We start from the raw sequence: 23,028 nt of genomic DNA on the forward strand, positions 1-23,028 counted from the left end.
CATTTGGAGTGGATAAGCAATGAGATCCTGCTGTATAGCACAGGTAAATATATCTAATCACTTGTGATGGAACATGATGGAGGATAATGTGAGAAGAAAAATATGTATTTATATATAACTGGGTCACTGTGCCGTATAGCAGAAACCAACAGAACATTGTAAATCAACTATAATGAAAAATTTTTAAGAAATTATACAAAAAGAAAGAAAACCCCCTAGTTGCAGAAAACATGGTTGTCTATTAGAAAATCCCATGGACTCTTACAAAAACAAATTCCTAGAACAAACTAATAAGTAAGAAAAATCACTGGATACACATCGATCAACACACAAAATGCAATTACATTTCTGTATATTAACAACGAGTACATGGAAATTGAAATTAAAACAGTTATCAAGAAGATTGGATCAAGATGGCAGAGGAGTAGGATGTGGAGCTCACCTTCTCCCACAAATACATAAAAAATAACCCCACATCTACTTGTAGAACAATTCTCATAGAACATATCATACAAACTGGCAGAAGACCTCAGACTTCCAAAAGGGCAATAAAATCTCTACATAACTGGGTAGGACAAAAAGGAAAAAAAAAAGGAGAAGAGAGAAAAAGAAATCAGGACAGTACCAGGACTCTTGGGAGGGAGCTGTGAAAGAGGAAAGGATCCCACACCTGGGAAGATGTCCTGACTGGCAGAGAGATCAGCTGGGATGGAAGGGGAGCCTTAAGCCCTCAGAGAAAAGCCCAGAAACCAATCTGAGGAGGGGAAGGCAGAGAAAGAACCACACTGGTGATCGGTGCCACTGCCTGGCACACCCTAGCCAGAGATACTCAGACAGGGTATGGGTGCTGAGACTCAGGCCATGGAGGTCAGTCCTAGGGTTAGCGTCATGGAAACAGCCTGAGGAGGCTAGGGTGTGGTGTGGCACAGATAAAGGAGTGTGAAGGAGGCCTGGGCCCACTAGACAAGCAAGGTGCCATTGTTAGGGAGTGCAAGAGGAGTGGAGCAGGACCTCCTTATGGTGGTAAGAACTTACTTCTCTGTGTGCCTACAGGATCAAAGGCAACAGGACACCTCTTGCATGGGCACAGGGGCAGGCAGAGACCACTGCAGCCATTGCAGACTCCAGAGGTGGGTGTGGTCTACCACCAATGAGGGTCAAATAACTGGACATCACCTGCTGCCCCCACTTCCTGAGGAATGTAAATATTCTGCCATTTCCACTGCCAAGGGCCCTGCAACCAGACACTACCCATTACTCCCACCTCCGTGGGAACACACATGGGCCACGCAGCTGCACACTCCCTATTAAGGGAATAAGGGCATGCAACACCAAGGAAAGAGACAGCAAGCTTCCAAACCAAAAGTAGCCCTCAAACAAACAAACCAAAAAAAAAAAAACACACACACACACAATCTTCCCAGGGACCCTCCCACCTAAAAATACCCTCCAATTCTATAGTAGGTAATTGTTTTCCCTAAATTCACAGGCTAAGAGAAAAATAAGCAAAATGAAAAAGCAGAGGAACCATTCCCAGTTAAAGGAACAGGAGAATTCCCCTAAAGGAGCAAACAATGAAACAGACCTCTGAAGTCTAATAGACACTGAGTTCAAAAAGAAGGTAATGAAAATACTGAAGGAATTAAGAAAGGCTATCAATAGAAATGCAGATTACTATAAAAAGGAACTAGAAACTATAAGTAGGAGCCAGGAAAAATTAGAAAATTCATTTGCCTAGACATAAGCTGAGCTAAAGGCAATTATAGCAGAATGAATAAAGGAGAGGAATGAATAAATGACTTGGAAGATTGAATAATGGAATTTACCCACTCAGGATAGCAGACAGAAAACCAAATAAAAAAAATGAAAGCAATATAAGAGACCTATAGGATAATATAAAGCATACCAGTCTATGCATAATAGGAATCCCTAAAGGAGAATAAAGACAAAAGGAGATTGAAAATGTACTTGAAGAAATTATGGCTGAAAACTTCCAAATCTAACTAAAGAAACAGATAACCAGATACAGGAAGTACAGACGGTCCCAAACAAGATGAATCCAAACAGACCTATGCCAAAATATATTATAATGAAAATGGAAAAAGATAAGGAGAGGATTCTACAGGCAGCAAGAGAAAAACAAAGAATTAATTACAAGGGATTTGAGGCTGTCAGCTGATTTCTCTACAGAAATACTGCAGGCCAGAAAGGAATGGCAAGATACATTAAAATTTCTGAAAGAGAAAAATCTGCAACCTAGAATACACTACCCAGAAAGATTATCATTTAAAATAGGAGGAGAAATAATTTCTCAGACAAGCAAAAACCAAAATAATACAAGAATACCAAACTAATTCTAAAAGAAATATTGAAAGGTCTCCTCTAAATAGAAAAGAAGAAAGAAGATATAGGTAGGAGAAAATCAAAATTGGAAATTAATCACTTAAATAAGCCAGTACATAGATCAAAAAGAAAAAAAAATATTTGTGAAGGTGATGATAAACGTAGGAACAGCAAAAGGATAAATATGAAGATGTAAAAAAGGACATGAAAATCATAAAATGTGGGGGGGGGGTTTCTGGTTGTGGCCCAGCAGAAACAAATCCAACTAGTATCCATGAGGATGAAGGATTGATCTCTGCCTTGCTCAGTGGGTCAGAGATCCAGCATTGCCATGAGCTATGGTGTAGGTCACAGACATGGCTTGGATTCCATGTTGCTGTGGCTGTGGTGTAGGTGGGTGGCTGTAGCTCCAGTTCAATCCCCAGCCTGGGAATTTCCATATGCCATGAGTGTGGCCCTAAAAAGCACACACACAAAAAATCATAAAATGTGGGGAAGGAAAGTAAGAAAATGTATACTCCTTTTTTTTTTTTTAAAAAAAAAGAATGTGTTTGAGCTTATATCACTATCAGTCTAAAGCAGGCAGATATAGGAAGGCGTTAACATTCTCAAAAAACAGGGCAACCACAAATAAAAAAACAAATAATAGATTCACACACACAAAAAGAAGAGAACACTAGCCTTAAATAAAAGGAAGTCATCAAACCACAAAAAGTAAAATTAAGGATAAACACAGAATCGATGTCAATGAATTGACTGTTCCAATCAAAGGACACAGAATTGCAGACTGGACAAAAATATAAGAGGCTATATACAATATGCTGCCTACAAGAGACCCACCTTAGGGCAAAGTACAGACATGGATTGAAACTTAGGGGATGGAAAAAGATATTTCATGCAAACAGAAACAACAAGAAAGTGGGAGTTCCGATACTGAGACAAAATAGAGTTTAGAACAAAGGCCATAAAGAAAGACACTCATGTTACAAGGATTACTTCAAGAAGAGGATATTACACTTGTCAACATATATGCACCTAATATGGAAGCACTCAAATAATTAAAGCAAATACTGTTAGACATAAAGGGAAAAATCAATGGGACTACAATAATAGTAGGAGACTTTAACATCCCTTGACATCAATGGACAGATCTTCTAGACAGAAAATCAGCAAGGGAACAGAGATCCTAAATGACATAATAAAACAGACTTAATTGATATTTTAAGGACATCACATCCAGAAAACCAGAATATACATTCAAGTGCACATGGCACATTCTCTAGGATTAACCATATACTAGGGCATAAAACTAACCCCAACAAATTTAAGAGTACAGAAAGTATCTCAAGCATCTTCTCTGACCACTATGGAATGAAACTAGAAATTTAACAGTGTAAGAAATGAGAAAAAACCTGACTACATGGAGACTAAACAACATGCCACTAAAAAACCAATGGATCAACAAAGCAAAGAAAAGGGAAATTAAAAAATACCTTGAGATAAACAACAATGAAAATACAACTGTACAAAATCTATAGGATGCCACAAAACTGTTCTTAGAGGGAAGTTCATAGCGATATAGGCCTTCCTCAAAAAATCAAGAATCTCAAATAACCTAACCTACCAACTAAAAGAATTAGAAAAAGAAGAACAAAAAAAGTCAGTAGAAGAAAGGAAATAATAAAGATCAGAGAGGAAATAAGTAAAATAGGGATTAAAAAATAGAAAAAAATATCAATAAACCCAAGAGCTGGTTCTTTGAAAGGGTAAACAAAATTGACAAACCTCTGCCAGGCTCACCAAGAAAAGAGAGAACCCAAATAAACAAAATAAGAAATGAAAAAGGAGAAATTTCAACTGACAATGCGGAAATACCAAAACCCATAAGAGAATACTATGAACAAGTGTATGCCAACAAATCTGACAACCTAGAAGAAATGGATAACTTTCTAGAGACATAGACCCTACCAAAGCTGAATCAAGAAGAAATAGCTAATTTGAACAGACTGATGACTAGAAGTGAAATAGAATGTACAATTAAAAAAACTCCTTGAGTTCCCACTGTAGTGCAACATTATCAGTGGCATCTCTGGAGCACTGGATGTAGGTTTGATACCTGACCTGGCAAATAGGGTTAAAGATCAGGTGTTGCCATAGCTGTGGTGTAGGTTGCAACTATGGCTCGGATCTGATCCCTGGCCTGGGAACTCTATATGCCATGGGGCAGCCCAAAAAGAAAAAAAGAAAAGAAAAAAATCCTTAATAAAGGGAATTAAATAGGATTCAAAGAAATGCAAAGATATCCCATGCTCTTGGATTGGACGTAAAATTTAAAATTCTTAAAATGGCCATACTACCCAGCATCATCTATAGATTTAATACAATACCTATCAAATTACCCATGACATTTTCCAAAGAACTAGAACAAAAAAATCCAGAAATTTATATGGGACCAGTAAAAGACCCACAATCACCAAAGCAGTCCTGAAGGGGGAGGGAAAAGGAAGCATAACTCTCCCAGACTTCAGACAATATTACAAACCTACTGTAATCAAAACAGTTTGGTACTGGTACCAAAACAAACATATGCATCAATGGAACAAAAGAGAAAGCCCAGAAATAAACCCACACACTTACAGTCATTTAATCATCAACAAAGGACACAAGAATATAAAATGGGAAAAAGACAATCTCTTCAGCAAGTGGTGCTACGCAAACTGGACAGCTACATGTAATTCGATGACATTAGAACACACCCTCACACCATGCACAAAAATAAATTCAAAGTGTCTTAAAAACTTAATCATAGGACATGATACATTAAAACGCCTAGAAGGGAACATAGGCAAAATATTCTCTGGCATAAACCACACAAATGTTTTCTTAGGTCAGTCTCCCAAAGTAACAGAAAAGAAAAATAAGCAAGTGGGACGTAATCAAACTTAAAAGATTTTGTACAGCAAAGGAAACCATGCAAAGAATAAACCTAAAATACTACCTATAGAATGGGAGAAAATATTTGCAAATGATGCAACCAACAAATGCTTAATCTCCAAAATGTACGAACTAATACAACTCCACAACAATAAAACAAAAAACTCAATCAAAAATGAGCAAAGACCTAAATAGACATTTCTTCAAAGAAGACATACAAATGGCTAGTAAGCACGCAAAAAGATGCTCAACATCACTAATCATGAGAGAATTGCAAGTCAAAACTACAGTTAAGATACCACCTCACACCAGTGAGGATGCTCATCATTAATAAGTCTAAAAATAACAATTGCTAGAGAGGGTGAAGAGAAAAAGGAACCCTCCTACACTGTTGGTGGGAATGTAAGGTGGTACAACCACTGTGGAGAACAGTATGGAGGTTCCTCAGAAAACTAATAATAGAATTACCATACAATCCAGCAGTCCCACTACTGGGCATATATCTGGACAAAACTATAATTTGAAAAGACATGCACTCCTGTGTTCACTGCAGCACTATTCACAGTAGCCAAGACATGGAAAAAACCTAAATGTCCATTGACAGAGGAACAGATTAAGAAGATGTGGTACCTATACACAATGGAATACTACTTAGCCATAAAAAAGAACAAAATAGTGCCATTCACAGCAGCATGGATTCAACTAGAGATTCTCATACTAAGTGAAGTAAGTCAGAAAGAGAAAGACAAATATCAAATGATATCACTTATATGTGGAATCTAAAATATGGCACAAATGAACTCATCTGCAAAACAGAAACAGACTCATAGAACAGACTGTCATTGCTAAAGGGGAGAAGGGAGGGAGTGGGATAGATTGGGAGTTTGGGGTTAGCAGATGCAAATTATCACATTTAGAATGGATAAACAAGGTCCTACTGTATAGCACTAGGAACTATATCCAATCTCCTGGATAGACTATGATGGAAAAGAATATAAAAAAAGAATGTATGTATGTATAACTGAGTTACTGTGCTGTACAGCAAAAATTGGCACAACATTGAAAATCAATTATACTTTGATAAAAAAGCACATTATAATTACTCCAAAGAAAACAAAACACTTATATGTAAATTTAATAAAACATGTATAGCATCTGTGTGCTGAAAAATACAAATGTGGATTTTAAAAATCCAAGATCTAAATAAATGGAGATACATATCGTATTAATGAATTGTAAGACTCAGTAAAAATATCAGTTTTTCCCAAATGACTCTATAGATTGAATGTAATTTCTGTTAAAATCTCTGCAACAGTTTTTGTAGACATTGACAAGTTTATTCTAAATTCTACATGGAAAAGCCTGGGACTTAAAAGAGCTAAAATGATTTTTTTTTTTTAAAGTTGGAGGAGTCGCTCCCCTCAATATTAAGCCTTACTACATAGTCACAGTAATCCAGACAGTGTAGCACTGGTAGAGGGATAAGCACATAAATCCATGTAATGGAATAAAGAATTCAGAATAAATCCCAAACAAAATGTCTAACTGACTTCTGACAGATGCAAAATCATTTCAATAGAGTCAGGATAGACTTTTGAATAAATGGTGTTGGAGCAAAAACATGAACTTAGGAGTTCTCTTGTGGTGCAGCAGGTTGGGGATCTGGCATTATCATTGCTATGGCTTGGGTCATTGCTGTGACACAGGTTTGATCCCTGTCATGGGAACTTCTACATGCCATGGGCACAGCTAAAAAAAAAAGTGAACCTAAACCAAAACCTCAAAATTAACTCAAAATGTATCACGCACTTAAATATAAATGTACAACTAAAAAAACTTTTAGAAAAATATTTAGGTGAAAAACTTTAAGATTTTAAGACTTAGACATGACATCAAAACCATGAAACATAAAAGGAAAACTTGGTAAATTGCATCTCATCAAAAATTTAAAACTTTTCGTGCAAAAGACCCTAATAAGAGGATGAAAAGACAACCTATAGTTAGAGACAAAATATTGGCAGTCCACATATCTGACAAAGGACTGTTGTCTAGTATGTGCACAAAATTCTATAATCTCAACAGTAACACTAACCCAAACAAATCGAAAAGTGGACAAAAGACATGAACAGATGTTTCACTGAAGAGGATATACAGATGGCAAATAAAGTCATGAAAAGATGTTTAGGGAGTTCCTGTTGTGGCTCAGCAGAAATGAATCTGACTAGTATCTGTGAGGATGTGGGTCCGATCCCCAGCCTCACTCATTGGGCTGGGGATCCGGTGTTGCTGTGAGCTGTGGTATAAGTTGCAGATGCGGCCCGGATCCCGAGTTGCTGTGGCTGTGGTGCAGGCCAGCAGCTGTAGCTCCCATTCAACCCCTAGCCTGGGAACTTCTTCCATATGCCACAGGTATGGCCCTAAAAAAAAAAAAAAAAATTCAGTTATTGTTAACCATTAGGTAGTGGGTAAGTGGGGGTTTGTTTGTGGAATTGTTCTTTGTACTTTTCTCTGCATTTTAAAGTTAGAATAAAAAAATAGAAAGAAATTCTACCCAAATCAAACAAATCAACAAACGAGAGTTAAATGAGTAGAGTGAGTCTAGATCACCTTCAGCCAAGTTTTGCTGTGAAGGACAACAGGCAGATGGGTGGGAGGGAGCTGTGGGGAGGAAGGGGAGTGTGTGTTTTAAGATGGGGGACACATAACATATTTGAAGGCTGGATTGAAGATGTATGTGATTGGAGGCACAGACTGACTCTTGATTGGCCTCATTTTAGGAGGGGGTAGCACAGAGCATGTGCTTATAGAGGCAGGTGGGTTTGTCTATTTATTGGTGGGAAGATGTCTGATAACTTTATTCTTTCAATTAAGAGTAACAGGATGTTAAATTCTAAGTGTTGATTGAGACACCAAAATGTAATAAATCTGACATGTTGAAGTGAGGTGCTAGACCAAGATGCAAATTTTTGAAGAAATAGTTCCGTGACTCAAACTTTACTCACATTGAAGGATGACAGAGTCAGGATGAAGGTGGAAGGATTTTCGGGGTTGATTCTTTGATGAGAGGGGCTATAGTGGGCAGATACAGTGTGCAGAGACCCATCCCCACCTCCACTGGGGAGGTGCTGTGGGTGGGATGTCTGCCTTTTATCTGAACTCTGTGAGGAGGATTTTAGGAGGCCAACTTCGGGAACCCTGCAAATGGGAGAGGCAGTGGCTTGTGTTTGACTCCTTCCTGGGACATTAAACAGCCAATGGTGGGCTGTCTTAGCTGTTGGCAGAGAAGCCGAAGGAGAGGTGGCTCTACTGTGACAGAGATGCCCTCCCAGAATTTGTCAGGGTATTTGTCAGATCCATGGCTGTTCCCATGAATCAGATGTGGGTTATGGGAGAGAGAGAGAAAGGAAGAGAGAAAAGGAGGGGGGAGAGAGGGAGAGGGGAAGAGAGGGAGAGAGAGTTTATGAATCTATCAGGGCCCTCAGCAGACAGAACCTGGAGGTGGACCACCTCAGGGTTTCTCAGGGCTGTAGGAAAAAGCGAGTGGGCAGATGAGCTGGAGGAGAGCATATTACTCCAAACAAAGGAACTGCAGGTGAGAGATTCCCAGAACCAGAGCTTTTAGATGAATTCATAAAAGCTCCCTGAGAGTCATCTTTAAATGTTAGCCAGGCTCAGAAAGCAGGAGAATTTTCTAGGTCCCTTCTCTCTCCAACCCACAAACCCAGTTGGAGCCAGAGACAGCATCTAGGGGAGTGGAAGCAGGGAAATACCCACTTCCCAAGAGTGGAGAGCTTGCTGCAGCCCACCTCAGCTTGAGGGACAGGGAGGAACCAGAACTTTGAATGAAGTTGGAATCTTTGGTTATTACACAGGACCAACATGCTAAATGTCAAATCAATTGTGTTTTGAGACTTAAGTGACTTATTACACAAAAATAACCAGCAAAGTTATGACACAATCCGAGATTTCATTCAGAAGTGTTATAACATACCCAAAGAGGACATGCAGATGACCACCTGGCACATGAACAGATGTGCCACACCACTAATGATCAAGGAAACTCAAATCAAAACCATAACGAGACATCACCTCACACCTATCAGAATGGCTATCCTCAAAAAGAACACAAATAAGAAATGTTAGCAAGTATATGGAGGAAAGAGTACCCTCATATACTGTTGGTGGGAATGTAAACCGGTGCAGCCTCTGTGGAAAACAGATGGAGGTTCCTCAAAAACCTAAAAATTGAACTACCATATGACCCAGGAGTTTTACTCCTGGGTATATGTCAAAAAAAACCAAAATGAACAAACAAAAAACCCATGTAATTCAAAAAGATACATGTACTCCAATGTTCATAGCAGCATTACGTACAGTAGCCAAGATATGGAAGCAATTTAAGTGTCCATCAACCGATAAATGGAGAAAGAAGATGTGGTACATATATACAAGGGAATATTACTTAGCCATAAAAAGGAATAGAATTTTGCCATTTGCAGCAACATGGATGGACTTCTGCTAAGTGAAATAAGTCAGAGAAAGGCAAACACTCTATGACATCACTTATATGTGAAACCTAAAAAGTGAAATAAATTAATATTATAAAACAGAAGCAGACACATAGACCACAGAACAAACAAGTGGTTACCAGTGGCGAAAGAGAAAGGAGGAGGGAGATATGGGGTAAGGAGATTTAGAGGTACAAATTATTAGGTATGAAATAAGCTACAAGGATATACTCTACAATATGGGGAGTACAGCCAATATTTTATACTAACTATAAATGGAGTATAACCTTTAAAATTGTGAATCACTACATCATACACCTGTAACATATAACTTTAACTTTACTTCAATAATAAGTAAATAAAAATTTAAGGAATGGTGAGTGACAGAAATGAAATAGCATCATTTAATAGAGAAGTGTTGGGAGCATAGACTGAGAAATGAAGGAGAGAAGTTAGGGGTTGGGAGGGTTGTGAGTTTGAGAAAAAAGAGGGTAGGAAAATTAACTTTCTAGGGAAATGCAAGTAGGATAATTGGAATGTATTTATAGCCCATTTGAGGTTTATGGTTATGAAATTGAAGTGAGACCAGCAACTGTCGGGAGCAGGAGCAGAGAAGGTAGAGATTTGGGGTTAAATGGAGGAATTTAAAGTTTTACTGGACATGTAGGAGGCAGGGAGAAGGTCGCAAAAGGTTTGAACATGTTCCGAAGCATTAGATTATCAAGATAGACGGTGACACAGAGTGGGGACAGAGAGAAGGGGAGTGATGGAAGTCGAAGGATAGAAGTCCTATAGCATTTGGGGAATTATTGAGGTGGAGGTAGTAAGGCAATCGCACTGGAGAGGGGATAGTTGGCAAGATTATAAGATTGGTATTGTTGATGGTGATGACTGCTGAGTGGGTGGTGAATGTAGGGTGGAGGATGTGCCTCTTGAATCTGAGAACCCCTGTGTTGGACAAGCCCCTCTGGAGCTGAGGATAGGAATAGGGTTGTCGACAGTGAGCCAGAGGCTGTGGCATTAATGAATGTGGAGAATAACCTCAGACTGTCACTGTAAATTTCCATGGGTGGATTAGAAGCAGGGGCAAATGGGGTCAAATCTAGGATGAGGCAAAAAAGGTGCCAGGGTGCAAAATGTAAGGAGGTGCCCACTCTCAGGTTTATAAGGTGCACAATAGGACTTGAGAATGAGCACCTCCCTAAATACTGTGCCCAGGGCACTTTGCTTGCCTCACTCTGTCCCCACCCTGGTAGATAGGACTAGCGGGAAAGGCACAGCCCCTGCTAGAGGGGAGGAGGTAAGCCTATTCCTCTGTACTGACTTGGAAAATATCAAAATTATTGTGTGTGGGCTTCTTGAGGGGGTCCCGGCTTCAGGGCAGTGATGACTGGGGGCACCTTGGAAGGAAGGGTTGCTAGATTTAAGTAGAAAACATCCTTTCTGCTTCAAGATGGCTCAGGATTCTCCAACAATACATTCTGAGTATCTGCCCTGGTAACCTCCAGTTGTGGCACCTTCAAGATTTACAGCAATGTTCATGCAGAAGGAAACTTCTCCCTGCGCTGCTCCCATCCATGACTAAAGATGGTGGGGGAACAAGAGCTGGGCCATGCTCGCCCAGGAAAGAGACCTCCACCAGGCAGTCTCTTTTCTGGGACGCCCCACCAAACTGGCTGCACCCTGCAGGCCCACAAGCCCTGTGCTTGCCCAGCTACAACCAAAAGAAGAGCCTAGAGTCAACAACAGAAACGACAGTGGTTAATGGATGGGGGAGCTTACATGTCTGAGGCAAGGTCCCGGAGCGACTTGCCACCGTGTGCAGCTGAAGGAGGGCAGGACATGGCATCAGGTTTCACTTCAGGGGAAGGGGAGAGGAAAATTGCCAGTTATAGGAGGAATTGATGCCAGGTGGGCTCATCAGTTACCAGGGAAACCAGCAAGAAGCATGTCCCCCTTTGAGAAGAACCATCACCAGCTGGGGCTTGGAGGCAAATGTATAGTCAAGTGCATAGGGTACAGGTGAAGCAGGCACTGGTCAGACAGGAGATACAGATGTAAAGAGAGCAAGAGAATGGCCACTGTGAGTGGTCTGACCTTACATTCCATCCCTACACATCCTGCATGACCCTTACAATCTTGGCTTGGCCCTCTTCTGCAATATCCCTGGAGTCAAGTGTGTAGGGGGCACTAGATGGGGAGGGGCAGGCTCTGGCTTTAAAAGGAACATTCTGGTGGCCTGGGCAGGAATCAGCAGTCCTAGTACAAGTCTGCCTCCCCATGTTATTGTCAAGCACCATTAGGGTGGACCCTTTAAGTTTTTCCAAACAACAACAACAACAACAGAAGACTTAATGCCACTAGTTGGACTTGTGCGTCCAGAAGTCAGCCTATTCCATTCCACACAGCATAGCCGGGGCAGGGCTCTGGGGAAGTCAGGTGTATAGTAATGCTTCCTCACCTATTGGCATGTGAGACAGGTGGTGAGAGAGTTTTCCCCCCACTGTCAGTCATCCTCAAATAGTCCCAGTAGCCGGGTCAATTTTTCGTGAAGTCCTGAGAAGGATGACAACAGCATCTCACTGAAGACCCAGCAATTAAACTCATTTCACAGTGAAGCTATCATTGTGGCTCAGTCCTCAAATAGATTCCCCTTGCCCAGATTAGGGACGAAATGTAAGCCATCTAACAGGCCCAGCACAGGGGAGATGATGACAACTGAGTAAAATACAAGCAGTAACCACCTTCTGAGAGAACATCACACTCGCCTGTGGTTTTGTCCTGGTGTGCAATAATGCAATTCAGAAAACTCTATTTTTCAATTATACGGGAATGTGTCTGAAATCATGTCTACAATGGCCACCTAGTTTTACCTTGGATGTCTGAACCACAGCAACTCCATTCTGACTTTCAAATGCATTCTCTTCCTCAGTGGCCAAAGCAGATGTAAATGCATCTCTGAAAGGCCACAAAATAGGCCACTTTGGTCAGTAAAATTTAAGTTAAACCATGTATAAGCCTGCTGACTCCCCCCAACCTCAGTACCGCAGATTTTTCCATCATGTCCTTTTGACTGCAAATCTTTCAATAGGAAACACTGACAATCAAAGTATTTGTCCTATAATGTTGGGATGCTGCCTTCTACCCCAGGTTCAGATCATGTCCCTCGGTATAGGACCCCTTTATATTCATCTAGTCATTCACATTGGGGGGAAAACAAATCAGATCTCATTAACAGGCTCAGAGATCTGTTAATGTGGAAACGCTTTAGAGGCCATACATTTTATCACTTACACCCAAGTGTGACACAAGCATCGTACATGTGCTTTCAGCAGCAGCCTTACAAGCAAGCATTGTCACACATTGCAAGGAGTTATATTCTGTGACAACTCCATTAGAAAATTTTCCTCCTTTGCTGAATATCAGGGTGAAAATACGGCTATCACAGTAACGTTCCTAAATCTAGACCTCAAATAACAGAACTGGAATTTAACATCCACTGAAACATAATGTTGTTCTGAAATTACCCTCATCTCCACCAAACACCGCCAAATCAAGATGAATTAGTTTGCAAAGTAAGTCTGGTCAATTGATAACATAGGCTCCTCCAAACCAGCAGTGGTAGAACTCCTCAGAAGGGGTGTCAGACAAGTCTTTTCCATCATCCTGATAAGGCTGCTCAGAACCCAAGAGCCTCCAATTTACAGAGGAACCAGGCAGAGAGAAAAGAAAACGAGTTCAATTCTACCCACAGGAGTAGTTTATCAAATTGCTGCAAGTCATAACTAACTTGAGGGTGAAAGCTCCCCTGTATCTGGAAAACACAGATCAAAAGCAGTAATATTCCAGAAAAATCCATAAAATTATAACCATATTCACCAGTTCCCTCAGTAACCAATTCTTTTGTTAATTTTTTTATGAAAGCGTCAGGGCTTTCCTTAGGATTCTTTTAATTTCATACCCATGCCACCCCAGGATCACTCCCGCAACTTTCAAGCCCTACATTCCAGCTGAAGCCCCACAACTTTCCATTCCCCATCCTGTATTTCCCCTCATCTTGGCGCTCATAGGAGTTTCCTCAGTTTCCTGTCTGCTCTGCCAGTTGTCAGGCTGCACTCCGAAGACCAACAAGCCCCACGTTTGCCCAGCTCAAAGACCAAAGACAGAGCTGGGAGTCATAACAGAGACATCAATGGCTCAATGGACTGGGGAGCTTACACGCCTGAAGCAAGGTCCTAGAGCGACACCCCACCGTGTGCAGCAGACGTCCAGATGGCAGGCAGGACATGGCAGCAGCCTTCACTTCCGGTGGGAGGGATAAGTTACCAGTTATAAGGGGAATTGACTCCAGGTGGGCTCATTAGTTACCAGGGTAACAAGCGAGGGGCACGCCCCTCACCACTCCTTTGATAAGAACCAGCACCAGCTGGGGCCTGGAGCAAGTGTGTAGGAAGGTCAGTCAGTTGCATAGGGTTCTGGTGAAGCAGGCACTGGTCGTGCAGGGGATGTACAGAGAGCAAGAGAACAGCCACCTTGAGTGGCCTCAATGTACAGAGTTTCTTTCTGTCTCATCTTCCTTCCTTCCCTCTCTCCTTTCACAGTGTCAGACCTGCATCACAGTCTGAGGCTCTCTCTGCCAACTCCTGCTCCCCCTTCCCTTTTATTCTTCATAAATGTTTCTCCCAGTAAATCTCTTGCATATCTAGTTCTGACCTGACCTCAGCTCTTGGAGGACCAGGATGGACACAGTGGTCCTTGCCTCACCATAGCAGTGTGTTATGGGAGAAGTTTGTCTTAGTCTGTAGATTCCCTATGGGAGAGTTCCAGTGAGGGATTTTTAGAACTCATTGCTGCAGAAACTGTTTCAACTGGCAGAATAAAGACATCTAGAAGTGCTCTCTACTATTCTTGAAGAGATCTCTATTCAGAAAGATGTAGAATTTGTAAAACATGGTGCAAGTCCAAAGAAGGGATAGTGGTGACTTAGGTAGACATCACAGTTCACGCATATGACGTCACTGGAATGAAGCCACCAGTTTGACCCCTTACTTATTTTTCAGGTTTCAGGGGAGAGCTTTGCCTTGCTCATTGATTTCTTTTCTTTTTTGCCTGCAGCCTCAGCATACAGAAATTCCCAGGCTAGGAATCAAACCTCCTCTGCAGCAGTGACCTAAGCCACAGCAGTGACAATGCCAGATCCTTAACTGCTAGGCCACCAGAGAACTCCTGATTTCTTTAATGGGATGGACAACAAGGGGGAAGCCAGAAAGATTCTCCCATAGTCCTCTGCTGCTCTGAGTGGCACAAGCCAAGCTCCTTGTTAACTGATGGCCACTTAGTACAATGCTGTGTGCCAGAAAGTCACCATGACAACCTCTAGGTAAAGTCCCAGTTTGGAGGGTCTTCTTGCAAACTGCAGAATGCGAAAGTAACCTAATACAATCAATTGGGTGATGGGTAGAAAACTAGGAGGGGTGATGACAATACTGCTTCTAGGCAGGACCCTTTGTACACTTGTATAAGCTGGGGGAAGTGATTCCTTTCCTGCAGACCTTTGTCCAGGAGTCATACATAGCAAGTCTTCAGATGGCATGCATGAGGACCGCATGAGAAAATAGCTTCCTAATTCTGAGCAGAGGGATATCTGGAAGTTTGTCTTAATTTGCATTCTCCCAGATCAGGAGCTGAGACAAGGACCTAGGGGCAGGTAGTTTATTTCAGAGATGATTCTGAGAGTCAAAAGAAGCAGACAGAGAATCAGCTAAGGAAGGCATAAACTCCCCCCCAAAGCTGGTTAGCGCTATGGGCAACTGGGCAGGGCAGGGGTAGAGTGAGTCTGGAAAGTTGCCCAGGGTACAAAAGTTAAGGGAGCACTTACTCTCAGGATTGTGAAAAAACTGGCCTTACAACTAGGGCTCAGACTTTCTATGGATTCTCTGAGAAATCTGACTCAGAATTTTTCCTCCATGCATGGGTGGCTGGGGGTACTTATTTATCTTCCAACTCTTGTCTTGTATTGGTTGAGGATTGTCCTTAAAGATGTCACCATCTCCTCTTTTCTCAGCACTTCTGGGCTGCTGTGCCTGTGTAGGGAAAAGCCCAGAGGCTTTGGAGAAAAGCTGAGACGAAAAGCTGCATTATTCTCTTCAAAGTCAGACAAGGCAAGAGATGTGGTGTAGGGCACCATTAGTACCTGCTACAGGATCCGGCAGTCAAATCCAAGCATAGTCTTCCAGCGTGTAGTTTGGAGGAGCTACCCTCTATTCTGACCACCAAGGTGCTGGTCGTGTCCAGGGAGGACCCTGCATGTGGTTAGATGCACCTTTGCATGTGAAGCACAATGTTCCCCACCCAACACCTCCATACATACTCAATGGGGGAGGGGCACAGCATTGCCCTATGTGAGGACCAGCCTGGGACACAGAGTATGTGGATGAGTTCTCTAATTTTCTCCCCTTTTTTCTTTCTGCTTCTTTCGTTTGTCAGAGCGGGTACTTTTTTCCTCCATTAAACCTCCTTAGTGAATTCAGGAAGGCAGGAATATTTATTCCCATTGTATAGACAAGGAAGGTTGTTCAGAGGAGTTGTGACATGTATGCAAGGGAAAGTCTGGAATCAAAGTGGGACCTTCTGCTCTCATCCAGAGCTTGGTCCAGAGCACCATATTGCTTAGCCGATGAGTGTTTCTGTGTGGATCATTGGCAGACATCCTCACCTTCCAAGTGATGTTCTAACTACAGGAAGTATCATTCTTCTTCTTCTTCTTCCTTTTTTTTTTTTGTCTTGTCTTTTTAGGGCTGCACCTGTGGCATATGGAGGTTCCAAGGCTAGGAGTCTAATCAGAGCTACAGCTGCCGGCCTACACCACAGCCATAGCAATGCCAGATCTGAGCTGCATCGGCGACCTACACCACAGCTCATGGCAATGCCAGATCCTTAACCCACTGAATGAGGCCAGGGATCGAACCCGCAACCTCATGGTTCCTAGTTGGATTCATTTCTGCTGCGCCATGATGGGAACTCTAAGAAGCATCATTATTCAATAGACATACAAACATGGGTACACACACACCTGTATATTGCTTTATAATTTGATTAAATCTGCAAGCAAGAGCAGCCATATTTCTAATAATCACTTAACTCACTTCTGGTAAAACAAACAAACAAACAAAAAACAAAAAAACAAAAAACTGAGTTGGGGAAAAAAAAAGATTCTATGCATACCCCTTTAGAATTTGTTATCTTTGTGCAAAGAATCATATTGACTGAGTTTTGTTGTGGTTTTTGGTTCTTCTGTCAGAACTGGCATTTTAAAGCGTTGATGGTAGACATGAACTTTCCTGGTACGGATTTGATGCCCACAGGCAAGACCTGCCTTGCTCTGCTTGAACTCACTTGGCTGATGATTCATCTGGGGCGTCTCAGGAGAACACACTTCAAACATATTTCCTCTTTAGGAAATATATGAGTGATTTTCCTGAGACAGAGTACATTGCTGATATTTGGGCCCTAAAAGCATTTATCTGGAGTAAAAGGACTTGGACCTATCACCAGAAATGGAAATGGAAGCCGGCACCCTCATCTATGCTATGGGGTTCTATCTGAGCAGACTTGGTACTTTTAGTCAATGTGCATGACAGACTCAAAAATCCATAGTTCAGTCCCCATTTGGCACCCCCCCCTTAATCTCTCTGCTTTAACTTCCTGTAATTTGTCACTGTTGCCAGATGCATCTTTATAAAACCTGAATTTAACTTGAAGCTTGTAACATGCATCAGGCATTTTTATTCACCGAGCTTCCTTCTTCCATAGTAACAGTGCCTTAACTTTTGGGGAGGGGGCATGAGGAGTGGGAAGAGGTAAATGACTGCAGTCTTGCTGGAGCTATCGATCAAAATTCACTTCCATTTTCTGGCTGGAGCTGAGCCAATCAGATGCTCTCTCCTTGGAATCTGAATCCTAATGGACATTCCCCCCACCCCTGCTCCCCCAAAAAGTAGGAACTGATTGGTCCTGGCCTCATGAAGAGATTGTCTATTGGTTCCCAAAACCCAGAAACCTGCCCAGCCTTGGCTGCAATACTTGCTGAGTGTTTAGCATTCATGTTCCATTCTGAGCTGTCCAATAGCCTTCCAATAAATTCTTTTTATGTTGGAATGGGTTTCTGTTGCTTGTGACCAAATAACTCCTACCAACATAGAAATTGATATGAGACTGGTGGTACTATTAATAGACCTTAAAGTGTGGCTTTGGCCAAGATGAGATGGGGTAGAACACTGAAAATCCCCTATCCCCAGGTCTGAATCTGGAAATTTTCTGCTACAGTTTTAGCTATAGCCTATTGTATTCGGAGACTTGAACCACCTACCTCTTTCAGCAGGAGTTTAAGGACCTTCATATAAAAATGTCTAGAATTTGGAAAGATGTGGACTACTTAGTAAAGACACACACACACACACGAAAAACTTTGCCTAAACTGGCCCATGTGAAAGCAGAAAGGGAGGCTTTTTCTGGCTATGGCCAGCAACCCAAGATATTATAGACCTTCTATGCCTTGGAGAATGGAAAAAAACAAATTTCTGTCCTAAGCTAATATTGGTGGAGAAAAGGCAGGGAGGTTGGAAAGAGTGGTGTGCTGGAGCCAGCTCATACTGACTCAAGTTGATGTCTCTTCCCAATTTTGCCTTCAGGGATGTCATATCCGTAGCTTGACACGAGCCATGGTGGGAGTATTTATATCAGATAAATCAGAAAATGCTACAAATCAGGGATTTCTTTTCTCTCCTGAGAAGTTAATTGTTAAACATTTACCAGCATACTGATCATTGGAAACATAAAGGCAGAAGTAAGAGTGGGAGCTGGGAGAAGCCTGATGCTCTCCCCTCCTCCCCTCAAAGGATCCTATCCCTGTACTCTTATAGGGCAAAAGAGATATTGCTCCAATTTGAGGAGCTGTCCAATGGAATACAGACCAGGTTAAGTGCAGGTAACTGTGCCTCTATACCCAAGCCAATTTTTTTTTTTTAAAACAATATCTATGTACGGTGGCTGCCTGAGGCCAGGATGCAGGCAATTCAGCTGAGAGGTGAATGAGGGCAAAAAAAATCTATTACTAAAAAGCAGTAATATCCAGTCCTGATTCTAGACTGAAGGATCGTAACCTGACAAGATCTAACAAGTTGGTAAAATGCAAGAGATAGAAATCACACTAGTGTTTCAAGGGAGTTATATTGCCAGAGAAACTTCGGTCCAGGGAAATAAGAATCTGTGATTGCTCAAACCTGAAGACAGTTTCCAGGACTCACTGGTAACCAACAGAAAGTACAATAAGCCATCCATTCCTTGGAAGAAATTGCTTCCTGGTGCTCCTTTCTCATGAGGGAGGAGGTCAGTGTATGAGGAACTCTCCCAGAAGCAGGACCAAGAAATCTGTCCACTGTCAAGGCCAGCAGTACACACTCCAGGGTATGCTGTGGACTAGCACTTCTGGAGGTGGGTCCTCTTTTTCTACATAGAGATTGTTTTAAAAAAAAAATTGAGGAGTTCCCGTCGTGGCACAGTGGTTAACGAATCCAACTAGGAACCATGAGGTTGCGGGTTCGATCCCTGCCCTTGCTCAGTGGGTTAAGGATCCGGCGTTGCCGTTAGCTGTGGTGTAGGTTGCAGACGCGGCTCGGATCCCGCGTTGCTGTGGCTCTGGCATAGGCTGGTGGCTACAGCTCCGATTAGACCCCTAGCCTGGGAACCTCCATATGCCGTGGGAGCGGCCCAAGAAATAGCAAAAAGACAAAAAAAAAAAAAAAAAAAAGAAATTAACATGTTTAATCCTATGCTATTTTCTATGTGATGGCTAGCATTTGGGTACCAGGCCATGAGAAGCTACCTTTGGGTTGATTAAGAAGAAAGAATTAGACAAATATTGTGAATTTATTACTTTGACACTGTTCTCCATGCTGGGGATACATCCATGAGCAAATAGAGTCCTTGCCCTCAGAGAACTTATATGCTAGTGGGGAAGACAAGTGATGAGCAAGTCCATATATAATACCTCAGAGTGTTCTAAGTGCTGGATGTGGCTGGTAATTAGATAGGTTGTTCAGGGAAGAATGGAAGAAAGTGTGGAAATGAGCCATGTGGATATAATGGCTGAGGGAAAGCAAGTCCAAGGGCCTTTGTCCTGAGGCAAGAGCCTGCCTGATGTGTTTAAGGAACAGCAGGCAGCAAGGAAGACAGTGTAGCTAAAGCACAGAGAGTTGTGGGGAGATGAGTTCAGAGGAGAAGAAGGGCCAAATTATGTAAAACCAGGGTAATGATGTCTGCTTGGAGTACATAGAAGCCACAGGTGGATTTTGAGCTCTGGCTGCTGTTTGAGTATAGACTGCTGGGGGAATTCCCACTGTGGTGCAGTGGGTTAAGGATCTGGCATTGTCACTGCAGCAGTTTGTGTTTATTGCTGCTGAGATGCAAGTTTGATCCCCGGCCGGGCACAGTGGGTTAAGGATCCAGCATTGCTGCAGCTGTGGCATAGGTTGAAACTATGGCTTAGATTCAGTCCCTGGCCCTAGAACTTCCATATGCCGAGGGTGTGGCCAAAAAGAGAGAGAGAATAGACTGCCGAGGACAGGAGCAGAAATTGGGGACCATTTGGAAAGCTATTGAAGTAATACCTGTCGGAGATGATGATTACTTGGATAAAGTTGAGTGTTGAAACTTCCCTTTCTCTAGAATTTCTTTTTCTTTTGCTCACTATAGAGCTCCCAATCCTTTTGCAACTCAGCTCAGTTAATCCAAGTCTGAGATAGAAACACCACAATTCAAAGCAGCAGACTTTGTGAGGAGTGAGGAGAACCTAACGTAAGCTATTTAAAACTTTTAACTTGTGAGCTGTGACACACACACAGAAAAGTGCATCAGACATATATGCCTAGCTTAACACGTGGTTATAAAGAAAACCACCTAGATGGGAAATTAGAACATTACCAAAGACCCAGTTACACATGTCTCTTTCCCCCGTTGGTAACCTCTACCCTGACTTTTATGGACTGATCTCTGCTTTCCTTTATACATTCCCTAAACAATAGATTTAATTTTGCCTGTTTTTGAACCTCATAAAATCATATAGTACATATAGGTTGGTGCTGGCTTCTTTCACTCAATGTTATATTTCTAAGATGCATCTATAAACTTGAAAAAGGCTCTATATGTCATCCATTTTCATTAAAGCATAAAACTACATTCCAGAAATGTACCACAATTTGTGATTTTATTCTACTGCTTATGGACATTAGGTTGTTTCTAATTTGGGTCTAGTACAAACAATGATGAAAAGAAATCTTGTTCATGTCTCCTAGAGCATGTGTGCATGGCTTTCTCTAAGTTTTATACCCATCAGTGGAAAGCCCGAGCCATGAGTGTAGATTCAAATGTACACTTCAACTCTGTTAGTCAAGTTAAACTGAATCTAAAATGATTGTGCCAGTTCACACTCTCCGGAAGGGCACTAGCCCTCTTGCTGTTCTCTATCTTTGCCAACACTTGATATTTGTTAGATTCTACAAGTTTTACGGATCTGATAGATCTGTAGTGATATTTCACCATGGTTTTAATTTGCGCTTCCCTGATTACAATTAGATTGTGACCCTTTTACATGCTTATTGGTTATTCACATTTCCTCTTTTGTGAAGTGCCTCTTCAAATCTCTTGCCATTTTTTCTACTGTGTTATCTATTTTGTAATGATTTGAAGATGTTAATAAAATTCTCCTCTAGATATTAGATTTTTGTGTTTTGTATATTTTATCCACTCTATAGCTGGTTTTTTTTTTTTTACTCTTTTCCATGATATAGTGAAATGAATTTGTTATAAATTTTAATGTGGTCAAGTTTATCAGCCTCTTCTTTATTCCATGTAGATAGTTTCCTATATTACTTCTAAATGTGTAATTTGCCTTTCACACTTAGGTATACCTGGAATTGATTTTAAGTACAGTTTTAGGTAGGGGTACAATTTTGTTTATTTTTCTCATGAAAACACAATTGTCTTTGCACCATTTGTAGGAAGATCATCTTTTTCCTCACTGCTATGCTTTGCCATCTTTGTCCTATATTAAGTGTCTGTATATGCTATGGTCTGTTTCCTTCTGTTATTCTCAGCTAAATTGTATTTTAGTGTGAAAACATACATTATATACTTTTAATCCCTTGAAAACTTTTTGAATCTTATTGTATGGCCAAGTATATGGACTAATTTGTAAATGTTCCATAAGTACTTTTTTTTTTTTTTTAGGGCCACACCCAGGCTAGGGGTTGAATCAGAGCTCTAGCTGCCAGCCCACACCACAGCCACAGCAACGACACATCCAAGCTGTGTCTGTGATCTATAGCACAGCTCATAGCAACACCAAATTGTTTAACCCACTGAGCAAGGCCAGGGATCGAACCTGCATCCTCATGGGTACTAGTCAGGTTCATTACTGCTGAGCCGCAATGGGAATGTCCATAAGTACTTTCAAAGCACATTTTTTTGCAGCTTCATGGTGATTATTTACATAGTATGTCCTTTTATTTTTACCCCTTTGGTAACCTTAGGTTTTAGAGGTATCTCTTTGCAAATATCACTTATTTGAATTTTAAAAGTTCTGCCTGATATTTTTTCACTTATTTTGGGGGCATTTAGTCCACTTACATTTAATATAATTACTGATGATATATTTGTGTTCAAATATATTGCATTACTCTGTCTTTTCTAAGTTGTTCCTCTTGTTCTATATTTCTCTTTTATCCCCCTCCTTACCTAATTTTGTTGATTGCCTAATTATTTATTAGCATATTTTCCCCTTGTCCAACTTTGGAAATTGTATACTGTTTCTGTTCTGTTAGCGGCAACCCTGGTAATTAAGTCATGCATTCTTTTTGTGGGGGGGGGGTAGGGGCAGGCCCATGGCCTGTGAAAATTCCAGGCTGAGGATTGGACACGTACCTGAGTGGCAATCTAAGCCTCTGCGGTGGCAAAGCAAGATCCTTACCCTGCTGAGCCATAAGAGAACTCCAAGTCATGCATTCTTACCTAAATATAACAATTATAAAAATTTTACTTTACTCCTGGATAAAAATAAAGCTTTAGAACCCTTACCTTGTTCATGTCACCCCATGAGGACATGTTATTGTTGTTTGGTATTTATCCAGAATTTTCATCATTTTCAATGGGAGGAATGATTCAAATAGCTTGTCACTGCTGGAAATTT

General features: G+C 41.3%; 1 protein-coding gene across 5 annotated transcripts in view; it reads right to left on the minus strand.

Annotated features, from left to right (window-relative positions):
• Positions 1 to 14,092, minus strand: part of SCN5A (sodium voltage-gated channel alpha subunit 5) — a 134,521-nt gene extending 120,429 nt beyond the window's left edge. For 2 of the 5 annotated variants that reach the window (XM_084987718.1, XM_084987708.1), the window contains exon 1: positions 14,006 to 14,092. The gene's annotated coding sequence lies outside the window, so the exon portion shown is untranslated. Of the gene's footprint in view, positions 1 to 11,567; positions 11,636 to 14,003 lie in introns of those variants that run through there. The other 3 variants (XM_084987717.1, XM_084987707.1, XM_084987714.1) reach the window with 2 other exon arrangements.
• Positions 14,093 to 23,028: the final 8,936 nt, after the last annotated feature.

The sequence above is a fragment of the Sus scrofa genome, chromosome 13 (genome assembly GCF_054392235.1).
Source record: "Sus scrofa isolate SSC_HxYL_T2T_F1_AM1 chromosome 13, Sscrofa_HxYL_maternal_Yorkshire_Landrace_v2.0, whole genome shotgun sequence".
In the NCBI taxonomy this organism is placed as follows: domain Eukaryota; kingdom Metazoa; phylum Chordata; class Mammalia; order Artiodactyla; family Suidae; genus Sus; species Sus scrofa.